The following is a 15,000-nucleotide window of genomic DNA, read 5'->3' on the forward strand; positions in this document are numbered from 1 at the left end:
AATATCAAACAAATTTAAAAACATCAAAGTTTATAAAATAACAATGAAAATAATTTACATGATTATCCCTTAGGAGAAGCCAAATTTGGTATAATCTAAAGTTCTTTTAGGCCCAAATGTGATTCATGTTGCTTATATTATTGCACTAAACACTAAACTCAATTTTTACAGTTGTATAATATACCTAGTACAATTTCAAAAAAGCCATCAACATTAACAATATAATCTTTTACAATCTTTGACAAGTCTACTCACTCTTCACTACCAAACTGAAAACCTGGTCTGCTCAAGGAAGACTGGTTAATATGTTCATTGATAACAATTTTGACCTAACTCTAACACAGGTCTGTGAGGATCTCATTTCTCCCATGACAACATAAGCCTTTTGAGGGCAGATAACCTGAGAGTTAGCCAGAAGACCCAGCTTTCCACAAAAGAAAGAAAGACACAATGTCTTAGAAGTCTAATTAGACAGAGAATTTAAAAAACAGTCACCCAATTGTCAAACTCATTTTCCCCAGGCCTTTTACCTCTCATACTTCTGCTAAAGATACGATTTTCAACCTTTCAAATAAAATGTCAGGTAAGCAGGCCCAGACAAAGAACATGCCAATGCCAGTGTTCATTTAACATGCAATAGGCGAATGGCCTCATGACTGTTGTAGCCTACCTCCCTCAGCCCAAGGAGCACAGCTTTCTCTTCCCTGGATCAACAATCTATTGCTTCACATGTCAAATTAAAGGCCATTCATTAATGGTCCCATTTTCACATTTCACAAATAATTCAAGGACTTTTCATTTTTGCTCATTTCAGGTACAATAATAGAGAATAAAAACAGAGAAATTGTATCAGGTTCCACTAAGTGATAAGATTAAGTTTCGTCTCAAATCCCAACCTCACTGTTCTTTACAAGTAACAGGCTATTAAACACAACATACTCTTTTCTTTCTTATTTAGCATTTTTCTCCACATAAATAAAAATGTTGAAAGTCTACACTGAAGCAACCAAACACAAAAAATATTTTTAAAGGAATATTTTCAAAGCTATACTATCTCATTCTTTACCAAATGTTCATCAATGGTCTGAAAACTGTCCAGTAACAGCTACATTGGAGATGCAGAAAACTAAGATAGAAATAAGAAATAATTCAAAAATAAATTTAATAAACAAGCCACGGGACACTATGCCAACCCAGTTCCTTAGAGACCAAGTTATTCACTAAGTATCCTACTTTTGTAAAAATTCATGGAGGAGTGGTGACTTAAACATAAAAAAGAGCTCAAATCAAGTCTGGTTTTAAGGAATCGACCTTTATTTTGATTTTTCCATATCAAAAAGTATTGCCTAAATAATTAAAACTAGTCGATATGCAAAAACAAACCAAAACCAAATGTAATAGTCAAAAAGTTAGGTCAGACTGAGAAAATTTACTCTGTGGTTATTTGGTTTTTTTTTTTTTTTTGGATCTAACCCAGGAGCACTTTACCACGAAGTCACATTCCTGGTCCTTTTAATTTTTTATGAGACAGGGTCTCACTAAGTTGCTGAAGCTGGTCTTAAACTTGAGATCCTCCTGTCTCAGCCTCGCAAGTTGCTGGGATTACAGGTGTGTACCACTACGTCCAGGTACTTTTGATACTTATTGTAGCATTGATAGGACTATATATGGGGAAGAGTATGTAGCCAAAGTTTAGTTTATCAGACTTTCTGCAGAAGAACTTTACAGGAGATTATCATTAAATAGCTTCATCACTGAAATGAATTACAGAAAAAGATTCATGTTTCCTCAGTTTATGGTAACAGAGAGAGGAAACAGGGAGTGTGGAAGTAAAAGAAAGAATGTGTGGCACAAATTTAACTCCTAAATCTAAATAAAAGTTATCCACTGGGAAAAGAACCCAAGTTACAAAATAAATATCTATAAGCTCATAGGTATGAATGATAAGTAAACAAAAAGGGAAAAGAGAAAAAACTTCCTTACAAAAGAAAGCCAAACAATGAATCTTGAGGCTCCTCCCTCTGGGAGGTAAATTTATTTGCCCTTCTCAATTGGAGGGTAAACTCAATTTTGCAATTTGTTTCCAAAGAATACTGCATGAAAAGGAAAACAAAATAGCTACTTTGCAGTGGAGAAATCTGGCAAACACTACCCTGGCCAAGAAATGAGTTTAAAAACAACCAGTGATGAGTCATGTTGCTATCATGTACCCCTTGATGTGATCTGAAAATAGGGAAATCTCATCTCTATGATATTCTTCCCCAAACTATAACTTCAGAGTAATCATGAGAAAAACATTAAACAAAATCAAATGGAAGACATTATCCAGAATACCTTAATGCTCCTGGAAAACATCATGATCATCAAAAACCAAGGGAAGACTGAGTAAGTGCTGGATACCAGAGGAGACTCTCTTAGGAAACATAACAACTAAGTCAATGTGGGATCCTTGACTGAATATCAGAACAGAAAAAGGCTTCTAATGGAAAAACTGGTGACATTTAAGTGATGTCTGGAGTTTAGCTAATAATAATGTACCAATGTGGGTGGGTTTCAGCAATGCAGGATGATAATATTAAAGATAACAAATACTAATGATGGATATAGGAAGAACTCTCTGTGCTATCCTTGAAATTTTTCTATAAATCCAGAATTATTTCAAACTAAAAAAATTATTTAAAAAGGAAAAGCTTTTCAGTAAACTTGCTAACTCCAGAAAAGACCTAATGAAAAATTTAACTTTTTCATCACAACTTGTTGCTTTCATCAACTTCCGCTTTTGACAAAGTGTTGGTTATAAGAATTCCTGAATTATAAGATGAAATTATAACTAATCGTACAAGGAGAAGAAAGGAAACTCACATATTACACATACAGGCAGACCTAAACACACACTGTTTTGTTTTATAAAAGAAAATAAATTAGGAAGAAAATTAGGATATTGAGACCAGCCTTTCTTCTTCCCAATATGAGGAGCATCATAAAAGGTATTAGGTTTTGAAGTTTTTGAAAAAGATCTCCAAAATTACCAAAGAATTCAAATTTCAAGATAACCTAAGAAGATGAAGGGCAAATTAACTCCTTCTCACACTTCCAGTAACTACTTATTAGAATATCACTGCCTACCACTACAAAATCACTATTGTTTGAGTACCCACTATGTGCTAAGCCCCACACTATGCGATTTACAAAATCATCTTTAGTCTGTATAACACTGAAAGGCAGATGTTACCTGATTTTAAAGAAGAACAAACTATGACTCCCCAAAGGTGACAGCAAACCAAGATTTCAATTCCAACAAGTGGAAATATGCACAAATTGTAATAGATAAGATTTGAGTCAAAAGGAGAAAAACTTTGAGGACACTAAGCAAAACTAAGCACTTAACTTTAAAACAATGCTTTAAATTTATATTCATTAAATAATGGAAATACTTTGAAATCAGAAAACCTACATTTTTTTAACTTGCTTACTGCTTTTGTTTGTGGATAAGTGAATTCACACATGTAACAAGGGTAAGCAAGGGAGCATGCAGGCTTGGGTGATCTGAGTTTCTGTCCTAGCTCTTGCCCCATCTACCTGTATGACAAGGCTGGCCACTCACCTCAGCTTCAGTTTATCATTTAGGAACCTGCCATAAAATTTACCTTAATTATGTCAAAGAGATATCAAAATTTACCTTAATTATGTCAAAGATAAAGTATATCAAAACTTTTCTAAAACCATTTAGCTCTATTTGTATGTTTTATGTGTTATCTAAAAAATTCCCTCAATCTCTAAGTCACAAGTAAATGGTAGGTATATTTTCACCAAAATATTTACTTCAAGTCAAAAATCACAGATGTAGGATCCAGCAATTAACCAAGACAAAAAACATTAATACCACCAAAATTTAGTTCTGTATTTGTTACATAAAATGTCTTAGACTGAAATATCAAAATGACAAATTAGAGGTTAGATGGCTTAGTAAAGAAGATAAAACACGGTTTGGGAATGTAGGTCAGTAGTATAAGACTTGCCTAGGGTTCATGAAGCACTGGATTTGATCCTCTGCATTATAAAACAAATAAATTAATTAAAAATTCACTGATATGCAATAACCATCTAACCATCTTTAGCAAGAATTAAGTTTGGTAATCTCCAAATAAAAATGTTCATTTGTGCAGTTAGGCATATAAATATAACAAGAGTAAACAGGGGAGCATGTAGGCTTAGATGATCCAAGTTTAAGTTCCAGCTTTTGTTAGCTTGTGTACAATGATAGCACAGATCAACTATGATTTAAAAGGTCAAAACATGGACCCTAAAAGAAGCAGAAACTACCTACAGAAAAAACTGTCTATTATTTATTCAAAATGTTGTATGTTATGTTCTTACAAAGCAAAAGACTTCATATTTTTAACTAGCTAATGAATAAATACTATTCATATTTTCTAAGAATGTTGTTTATCAAGATTTTCAAGCAAAAATATTTACTCTAAGTTACAAGATGAAATAGGGGAAAAAAACTTGCAATTATCTCATTCTTAAAATATATTAGCATCCTCTCATGAATTAGGAGAAAATGGAATTCCTAAATTCTCAAACCGTGACGTAATATTGGTTTTATTGATTCTCTGTACAATTTGTGGGAGTACCCAATCATTATTTTGACAGTTTTATCATAAGGTAATAGACTTCCTTTTAGATAATTGCAGTTACCACATTCAATTTCAACCTTCCATAGGATTTTTTTCCTAGATACAGCTTTACTGTCAGTCCTAGATCACATTACTTTCTTTTTATAGCTATACACACAAAGCATTTTAGGCGTTACACCTAATTATGTCAGCACAATAACAATTTAAAAGCTCATCATTAAGAAGTAAAGGTTAAGCAGTTATATGTTAAGACTCCTTTTTATAAAGACATATAGTTCTAGATGACATAAGTAAATGAATTACATAAGCAATTAAAAGTCTGATGGAGAGTTACAAAAAGTAAGACCACTTTTGGGGAGTATTGGAAAATCTGATGAGTTTGTATCCAGGCAATAATGCCTATTAACTACAATATCAACTTACAAGTTTTCTGACTCATGAAAACTATTTAACCATGTTTCACAACATAAAATTGTGTTACAAAGTACATTTTCTTCCCATAGGGAGGCAGTTCAGCATAACTGTTGAGTATGGCCTTTGTAATCATATTGTCACTACTTTTCATGTGACTTGGGACAAATCACTTAAGTTCTCGATGCCTTGGTTGCCTCATCTGTAAATGGGGTTAATACTTATACTTGCCTCATAAAGTTGTTCTGACAATTATTTCATTGTCACAAAGTTAAAGCACTTAGAAGGTACTTGGCATATAATATGTACTACATAAGTTTCAGATATGATTATTGTCTATTTGAATTGCTTTAAGCAGCTAATAACCAAATAAAGATATGAGAAAGCATCAAAACTAAAAGGTATTTTTTCATATATTTGTTGATTGATTATATATCCTTTTCTGAGAAGTGTCTGTTCAGATCTTTGGCCCATTTGCTGATTGGGTTATTTGTTTTTTTGGTGCTTAGCTTTTTGAGTTTTTTATATACCCTAGAGATTAGTGCTCTATCTCATGTGTGAGGGGTAAAAATTTGCTCCCAGGATGTAGCCTCTCTGTTCACATCACAGAAGAAACTTTTTAGTTTAAGTCCATCCCATTTATTGATTCTTGGTTTTAATTCTTGCACCACAGGAGTCTAATTTATTAAGGAAGTTGGGGCCTAATCCCACATGATGAAGATTAGGGCCTACTTTTTCTTCTATTAGATGCAGAATCTCTGGTTTAATTCCTAGGTCCTTGATCCATTTTGAGTTAAGTTTTGTGTGTGGTGAGAGATAGGGGTTTAATTTCATTTTGTTGCATATGGATTTCCAGTTTTCCCACACCATTTGTTAAAGATGTTATCTTTTCTCCAGTGCATGTTTTTGGCACCTTTGTCTAATATAATTGTAATTGTGTGGGTTAGTCTCTGTGTCCTCTATTCTGTTCCATTAGTCTATCGGTCGGTTTTGGTGCCAATGCCATGCTGTTTTTGTTATTACTGCTCTGTAGTATAGTTTAAGGTCTGGTATAGTGATGCCACCTGCTTCACTCTTCCTGCTAAGGATTGCTTTAGCTATTCTGGGTCTCTTATTTTTCCAGATGAATTTCATAATTGTTTTTTCTATTTCTATGAGGAATGCCATTGGGATTTTGATCAGAATTACATTAAATCTGTATGAATGCTCATCATCTCTAGCAATCAGAGAAAAATGCAAATCAAAACTACTCTAAGATATCATTCACTTCAGTAAGAATGGCAGCTATTATGAAGACAAACAACAATAAGTGTTGGCAAGGATTTGGGGAAAAAGCTACACCTATACATTGCTGGTGGGACTGCAGATTGGTACAGCCAATACGGAAAGAAATATGGAGATTCCTTGGAAATATGGGGAATGGAACCACCATTTGACCCAGCTATCCGCCTCCTTGGACTATACCCAAAGGACTTAAAATTGGCATACTACAGGGACACAGCCACATCAATGTTTACAGCAGCACAATTCATAATAGCTAAACTGTGCAACCAACCTAGATGCCCTTGAGTGGATACATGGATTAAAAATGTGGCATATATACACAATGGAATTTTACTCAGCAATAAAAGAGAATAAAATCATGGCATTGGCAGGTAAATGGATGGTGTTGGAGAAGATAATGCTAAGTAAAGTTAGCCAATCCCCGAAAAACAAATGCCAAATATTTTCTCTGATATAAAGAGGCTGACTCATAGTGGGGTAGAGATGGGAAGCATGGGAGGAATAGATAAACTCTAGGTAGGGAAGATGGGTGGGAGGGAAAGGAAGGGGGCAGAGGGTTAGCAAAGATGGTGGAATGTGATAGACATCATTATCCAAAGTACATGTACAAAGACACGAATTAGGTGTCAACATACTTTATATACAGAGATATGAAAAATTGTGGTATATATGTATAATTAAAATTATAATGCATTTTGCTGTCATTTTTTAAAATCAATTTAAAAAAACCTGAAAGGCAATCAAAGCCAGGGGATGAAGTAGAAGAAACACAATAAGAGCCAAGATGAGATGCTCATGAATAGGGGAGTATGGAGCAACCTCATCACAGAAGAAGAATCTGAACTTCAGAAGTACTTTATAGAGAAAATGGATTAGGCTGAAAAATCTAAATACAGAAGTCAAAACTGGGGTCTAAAGTTTAACACCAAATTGGTGGTGGTGGTGGTGGTAGGTAACAAACAGCACAGTATTCAACACAGATCAACACAAGAGGCTCAAAATAATAAGGAAACTGTCCTTATAACTTTGCAGTCTCTATTGGGTGGATGGGCAAATGTTAGCAGGGATGAGATGCAGAAAAAGACAAACAGACTACAGATGGTAACAACCACAGAGAGCCTGTCAACAGGATGTGGTCACTTGATTTTCCATTCCATAATTTCCATATTCTACTTCACAATTACAAAATAGGAAAAAAGACTTAGGGCTTTGATAGGCTCAGGCACAATTTCTGTCCCCTAATCATTTCACCTGATTTAGGGGGAAAAAAAAAGATAAAATAAGACCAGATCTTTAATTAAAAGGAGGAAAGATACTACTTATTCTGGCATCCAAAGTAACTGTTTCTCTTAAGATAAACATAAAGTACCTCTATTAGGTGAATTAGTTTCTAGAGGAAAAAAACAAAAACATTGCTATAATAAATGTTCTGAAATGATAAAACATGTAGATAATCAATATCCCATACAGAACCAAAAAGTTTAAAAAATTAACTACTAAAGGGTTTGTCTTATTTTATCAATCTATTTATAAGTAAAAATATTTTAAAAGGTTTAAGAAAATTTCACTTTATTCTAAATTTATTTTGTTTTTGATACTGGGGATAGAAGTCAGGGGCACTCTACAATAAACTACAATCTCAGTTCCTTTTTTGATCTTTTTGTGAGACAGAATTTTGTTAAGTTGTTTGTGGTTGACCTACTAAGTTGCTGAGACTGGCTTCAAACTTGTGATCCTTGTGCCACAGACTGATTTGCTGGGATGTAAGGCCTGTGCCACTGCACCTGAATTTATTGTAAAATTTTCAAATCACTTTCCCAACAGAAAAAAAAATTACAGGAAATCAGGACTATACCTGAAATTTAGCATACATAAGCACCATACACATATAAACTATTTTTTACTTGTATGTCATTCTTGGGACAAAAGCTCTAATAGAATTAGGTGAACATTTCTGTCCAGATTGAGCAACATAAATTCAATCTTGATTCTTCAAGTCTCTTGAGGTTGTGGATCAAACCTATAGTCTCCTTGGTCCTTCCCCAACTATCTATCCTTTTACCTCATCTTCTAACCATTTAAAAACCTATTCTCTGATCAGTTTGCTTTTTATGTATTAAAAATTTCCTCACAGCTGTTAAGAAAAATATAAGAAAAAAGAAATATGAATCAGTTAAAGTTTTATATAATTAGCATGGTATATAAGTAGTTCAGTACATTAATAGTCAAGGTAGAATATTTTTGAATTTCTAGTAAACATCCTCTTTTTGTACCTATGATGATAGATAATAAAGAGTTCACTAAACGCTACCAACTAAACTATATAAGACAAAAGTTGAAATCTAATTTCCAATTCTGAGTTTCTTGAATGACAAAATCTGTATCATTAATATTTATCATACAATGAATGTGCTTCTATACTTCCTTTCAAACTAGTGAAAATAAATCATTTTCTTTGCGTCAGCTGTAAAAATCAAGACTATAAATAGATACAAGGAAATGCCTTACCACAGATATAATTTTTACCAACAAAAGCTGACAATTCAAAATAAGTTCAAATTCCTACTCCTGGGTTTTCACCTGAAATGTCTGGTAAGATTCAAAGGATAGAGTAGGACACAATAGATCTTTCAAGAAATGGAAAATATAACATCATAGAGAAGATTTAAATATCTTGTAATTAAAATGTTTCTTAATGTTTTAAATTACATAAGTGTTCAAAAAGCATTCACATAGCATGTACAAGAAACAATATTCCTAATTTAATAAACATATAATATAAGAGAGAGAGAGAGAGAGAGAGAGAGAGAGAGAGAGAGAGAGAGAGAGAGAAGATCTGCTAAGTGTTGAAGCATTCCCCTCTAAAATGAGGGACTCTAGATAAGTTCCATGCATTCACTTTCTGTCAATGATGGATTTACTCCTGGACCAGGTATTAATTCCTTACAGTCACTTTCCTACCATTTAGGAGGCTCAAGAATTTAAGGTATCACACAAATGGAAATTCAATCATTAATAATCTTATGATTAATCACTTGAATAATTAAGAATCAATTGAAGGCTCACATGTACAATGGAAAGTGCCTCCTTCTATCTGAAGTGTTTAGGAAAGAGAATTCCATTTGTAGGTGATCCACAAATCTAAATCTTTCTCAGAACCCCCATATTCCAACTTTATGGAAGCAACTTATAAGATGTCCTTTGGGACCTCAATTTAAGAGGCTAAGCTAAATTTAATATTTTTCCATCCCCATTCATAGCCACTCCTATTCCTCTGTGTGAGACACTCCAGTTTAAAATCTCAGATTTATCGTGGGTTCTCTTTACTTTATCAATGACAGTATCTTATTAATTGCTAAATTCTCAGGACATCATTTCTTCTGTCCCTTCCGTTATGAACCCTAGTTCAGACGTGAAGTTTTCTAAGGATAATGAAACAGCTTATTAATTGTTCTTTCTCACACCACCCAATATCTCCCCATTCTACAGTGTTGCCAAATCTGCTTTAGCCTTGGCTCTTATCTTCAGTCAACAACACATAATTCTGTGTCATGATTAATTACAAAATATGCCACAATGTAATTATAAATAGTACGAAGTAAATTTATAGATTTTTTTAATATTTATTTTTAGGTTGTAGGTGGTAGACACAACATCTTTATTTTACTTTTATGTGGTGCTGAGGATCAAACCCAATGCCCCATGCATGCTAGATGAGCTCTCTTCCACTAAGCCAACCCCAGCCCCCCATATTTATACATTTTAAGTGCGTTTTTAAAAAGTAGGGAAAGTTGGCTGGATCATCTGTAATCCCAACAGCTCAGGAGTCTGAGGCAGGAGGATCACAAATTCAAAGCCAGTCTCAGTAATTTAGTGACACCCTGTCTCAAATAAACCACTGGGTTCGATCCCTGATACAAAAAAAAAAAAAAAAAAAAAAAGTTGATTAAATAATTTCTAAAATATTACTCTCCTTTACTTATATTTCCATAACTTTCTTGAGTGGAAGAAAGGAAAGAAGATGTTAAGGATCACACAAAATTCTAGTCACCTTTGGGCAAATGCTATCTTTAACATCAGTTGTTGAAGAATGCTGTGAAAGAAAGAAAGAAATGAAAGTTATAATCATATCACATGAATGATCATGTCATTCAGAACCATCAATGCACATACTGTCTGCTACTTTAAATTTAAACCCCTATGTCTAGAATTCAGTATTTTTTCTCATATAACTCTTACAGAACCTTCCAATGTTAATATTCTATTATGACTGTAATAAACGTTTTTAAAATGAGTGACTCTGAACTGTTCCTAAGTAGACAGTAAACTTTTCCATTTTCCTTCCTGTATTCAAACAGTTTTCTATCTGAAATGGAGCCATATTTGATCTATGGAACCTCCACTAATTCTACAAACCAGAATATATCAATCCTTTGACTCCTCCAAAGTGTCTTTACCTCTAAAAGCAAAGATAGAATCATAATAATCGTGTATGTACTTCAACTATACCACTAAACAGTGAGTTCTTTGATGGGTTTTATTCCTCTTTCTGAAACTGGAGTTTTAGAAACTTGACTCACTGCTTCTGCTGGCAAGAGGGGTCTGCATAAGTGTTGTAGCTCTTAATGGTGGGCTATGCCCTCCTATGTTACAGCAGAACCCCCCCCCACAACCAGCTCACCATCAATTTCTTCTGTGTTCTTGACCAGGAAGAATGAGTGTAAGAATACGGTTTATGCAAGGTGCGTAGAAACAGAACTCCCACAGGGCAAGAGGGGACTCAATAGGAGTTGCCAGTCTAAGTGTGCTAGTCTAGGGGTTTACATAGCTCGAGTCAAGCTATTAATCCAAACTTATGCTAATTAGAGTTTGGAAAAGTAATAACACTATTGGTTAGTTCTGAACCACATTCAAGTTTGCTTTACTTACATTTTCTCCCCACTTCTCGGGAAACCAGAGGCTGATGTCAATGAGTCACACATATTCGATGGGGGATCTGGAAGTGCAGCTCTGCATGGACCAGGTGTTTGCATTGGGTCTGGTCCTGCTGTGGCAGGATGACAGGTCAGTGTGCCTTGGCTCACTGCACTGTTGGCCACTCCATCAGGCCAGTGCTGACTGCACTCCAATCCACCCAGGGCCGTCACTTCACCACTTTGCCCTCTGCTACTGCTTCTCAGAAGGGACCAATAGGTCAAATGCAGTGCTTGGCAGCAGGGGAGTGGTGTGATTTCCATCTACTATAGTATCTACCATAGTACCCAGAACACAGTCAGCATTCAAAAAGCTCTCAACAAACTGCAGAATGAGGAATATTAATTCTAAAGGAATCAATATTTCAGTATTGTTAGTAAGGAAACACTTAAAATCTAATCAGAGTCAAATACCTACTAGATGCTTCTCACACTTTGTCCTATTAAACTCAGTTTTAAAGGTGATTGCACTGTGTACTGATGGCTAACCACAATGTCCAAAACTCTAAAACAGTTTATTTGAAAACTGAAATTAAGTTCATTCAAAAAGCAAGATAAAAAATTATCCCTTGGGGCTGGGCATGGTGGCGCACGCCTATAGTCCCAGAGGTTCAGGAGGCTGAAACAGGAGGATCGTGAGTTCAAATTCAGCCTCAGCAACGGGTGAGGCGTTAAGCAACTCAGTGAGACACTGTCTCTAAATAAAATACAAAACAGGGATGGGGATGTGGCTCAGTGGTTGAATGCCCCAGAGCTCCCTGGTACAAACAAACAAACAAACACACACACACACAAAACAAAAAGAAGAATGGAAAGCTAGTGATACCAGGGTCTTGGGGTAATACACAAGACAGGTATATGATCCCATACTTGTCTCTAAATAAAATAGAAAATAGTGCTTTGATATGGCTCAGTAGTGGAGTGCCCCTGAATTCAATCCCTGGTACAAAAAAAAATAAAAAGTTATCCCTTGGGAAAAACATAATTCCATTTGGATAGAGGGTGGGAATTATATATTTTACTAGAAGAGCATATCCCATCAAGAAAACATAGAGGAACTCTACAAAACATTTCATCTTCAATGAGAATTATACTCAATTACATTGTTCATCTTTAAATGATATGACTGTTAACTATGGTTTTTCTGAAGCCAGGCAGAATATTCTGCTATATGAAAAAAAAGCTGTATAAAATCTTCAGGAAATATAATCAGCAATTTACAATAAGAATTGATATCTTTTTCAAGTGAGTCTTCAGAAATTTAAATCACTTGTATTCAGACTGAGGAATAGCCAACATGCTTAACTTACAATTTTATTATAATGCCAGCCCTCCTGTTAAAAACAGTGCTTACTTTATAAATTTACTTATGATTCTTCTCCCTTTCAACAATACTTCCAAAGTCACTGGCATATTAAAGGGACATTTGCACATCCACGTTTACTGCTGTATCATTCACAAGAGCTAAGATATATACTCAACCTAGACACCCGTCAACAGATGAATGGCTAAAGAAAATATGGTATATATACAAAATGGAACATTACTCAGCCATAAAAATAATATCCTATTATTTGTAACAAAATGAGTGGAACTAGAGGACTTTTATGCTAAAAAAATAAATCATACACAGAAAGACAAATACTGCATGTTCTCTCTCATATGTGAATACTAAAAAAAAAGTTTATCTGAATATAAAAATAGTTATTATTAGAGGGTGAAAAGGGGAGGGAAGGGAGGGAGGAGAGAGGCTAGATAAAGGGTACCAAGACAAGGTTAGACAGGAGTAATAAGTTCCAGTGTTCTAGTTTGATTTCAATGGCTCAGTGGGTGACTAGAGTTCACAATAACCTATTACATACTTTAGAAATAACTAGAAAAGAAAAGCTTGAAGGCTTCAAACACAAAGCAATAACAAGGAGTTGCAAACATCCTGATTTGATCAGCACACACTGCATAGATGTATTAAAATATCCCACTGTATCTCATAAATATGTATGATTATCATGTTAATCAAAAAATTTTTGAGATGTTTAAGGAGATGAAAATGCTAACTCTCCTGATTTGATCATCACACACTGTGATCACCATACACATTGTATCAAATTATCACACCATACCCTATAAATATGTGCAGTTAAAATAATAAGAAAGATATTTCCATGTCCAAGTCTATTCAAAGGAAAATCTTCACTAATAGTCTTCTATAATATGACTTTTAATAGAAAGTAACAGTTCTTGGTGTGAAACTCACTTACTCATTCACTCACATGTTTATCAGGGAGCAGGGCCTATGGCTGAGATTGGAGAGCACTGAACAATAAAAAAAAAAAATTCTAGCATCATGCAAAAGTCAAGATGGAAAGGTAAGACCCCAGTAGGAGAGATTATAAAATGAAATTAAAATTCAGGCTTCTTTAGCAACTCAATCTGTAACTGGTCATCACTTTTCAATTATACTCTGCCTTGGTGTATCTAAAAAACATGATATAAAACAGAAGTAAAAATATATTTTGATACTTAAAGGAAATGTTGAAAAAATAAGACTCACTTAAAAGACAACAGACCTCAGTGAAATATACCTATTATTCATTATTAATCAAAATGCTGTTGATAATATCCTACACTAGGAAGACTTCCTGGGCAGGGTAGAGAGGGCTCACTCAGATTGACAGCATGGTAAATAAAGAGCTCTTCATCCCTCATTTTTGCCCAGATCTGTAATGTGACAGGAAAACCTGCAATCCTATTCTGAAGGCATTCCTCCAACAATTATTTTAACTGCTACTTTATTTACCACAATGCAATAAACAGTTGTTGACAAGGAACTAAAAGTCTTGAATTTGATATCCAGCATAGCTACTCACCACCAAGTCCTTTACTGTCATTACATTTACAACTTCTTAGTCTCAACTTCCTAACGTGTACATTGGCTTCAGATTCTCCACTGACCTCAATGGGCTATTTTGACACCACAGAGAAGCATAGATATGCTAGTTATTCTCCTCCATAACAACCCAACTTCAGAATACACGAGGAAAAGAAAATGTCACAATGTGTGTAATTTCCCTAAACTATCTTATTGGGGAGAAAGAAAAATAACTACACAATTGAATAGAACTAAGATTGTAGAGCCAGCATCATGTAGTAACAGCTCAACTGAGTTCTAAGGCCAGCTTTCCATAGTCATAATTATAGGACCACAGTCAAGTTTCTTATATCTTTTCCAAAACTTAGTAACTATATAGCACAAATCAAAGTAATATCTATCCTATCAGTATGTTAGTTTTATTGTGAGGCTAAGAACAGTACTGTGTAATAGTAATCTTAAGGACTGTAAAACATTATTTAATTATGGGCAATAACCAAATCAGTACAAGAAAATTGTTTACAATCACAAGTGGCACTTGGGCTTCTTTTTAACTCTTCAGATAGTGAGCATAACACACATATCCTACGCTAAGAATTATCCTATAAAATGTCAACAGTACACTTTAAATGTGGATATTAAAAGTATATGTCACTGAAATCACATGGCTTAAGTCCCATGCTATTAGCTACACCTTTTTATAGAAGAAAAAACAATTTAAAAATAAGCATTGATCTTGTGAAAGTAATAGTACATACATAGTGCTCTTCCCTCCCAAAGGAATAGAATTTTTTGGCCTGATTTCTAATTTTAAAAGGAAAAA

The 15,000-nt window shown here is 34.4% G+C and overlaps 1 protein-coding gene across 9 annotated transcripts in view; it reads right to left on the minus strand.

The window, feature by feature from the left end:
• Cdin1 (CDAN1 interacting nuclease 1) overlaps positions 1-15,000 on the minus strand; it is a 254,240-nt gene that overhangs the window by 167,663 nt on the left and 71,577 nt on the right. Inside the window, exons 1-2 of one of the 9 annotated variants that reach the window (XM_040274171.2) lie at positions 11,265-12,466; positions 10,387-10,428 (exon numbers count right to left, since the gene is read on the minus strand). The exons of 7 other annotated variants lie outside the window; for them this stretch is intronic. The gene's annotated coding sequence lies outside the window, so the exon portion shown is untranslated. Of the gene's footprint in view, positions 1-10,386; positions 10,429-11,264; positions 12,467-15,000 lie in introns of those variants that run through there. One more of the 9 variants, XM_021725658.3, reaches the window with a different exon arrangement.

This window comes from Ictidomys tridecemlineatus, chromosome 5 (assembly GCF_052094955.1).
Source record: "Ictidomys tridecemlineatus isolate mIctTri1 chromosome 5, mIctTri1.hap1, whole genome shotgun sequence".
NCBI classification, from domain to species: domain Eukaryota; kingdom Metazoa; phylum Chordata; class Mammalia; order Rodentia; family Sciuridae; genus Ictidomys; species Ictidomys tridecemlineatus.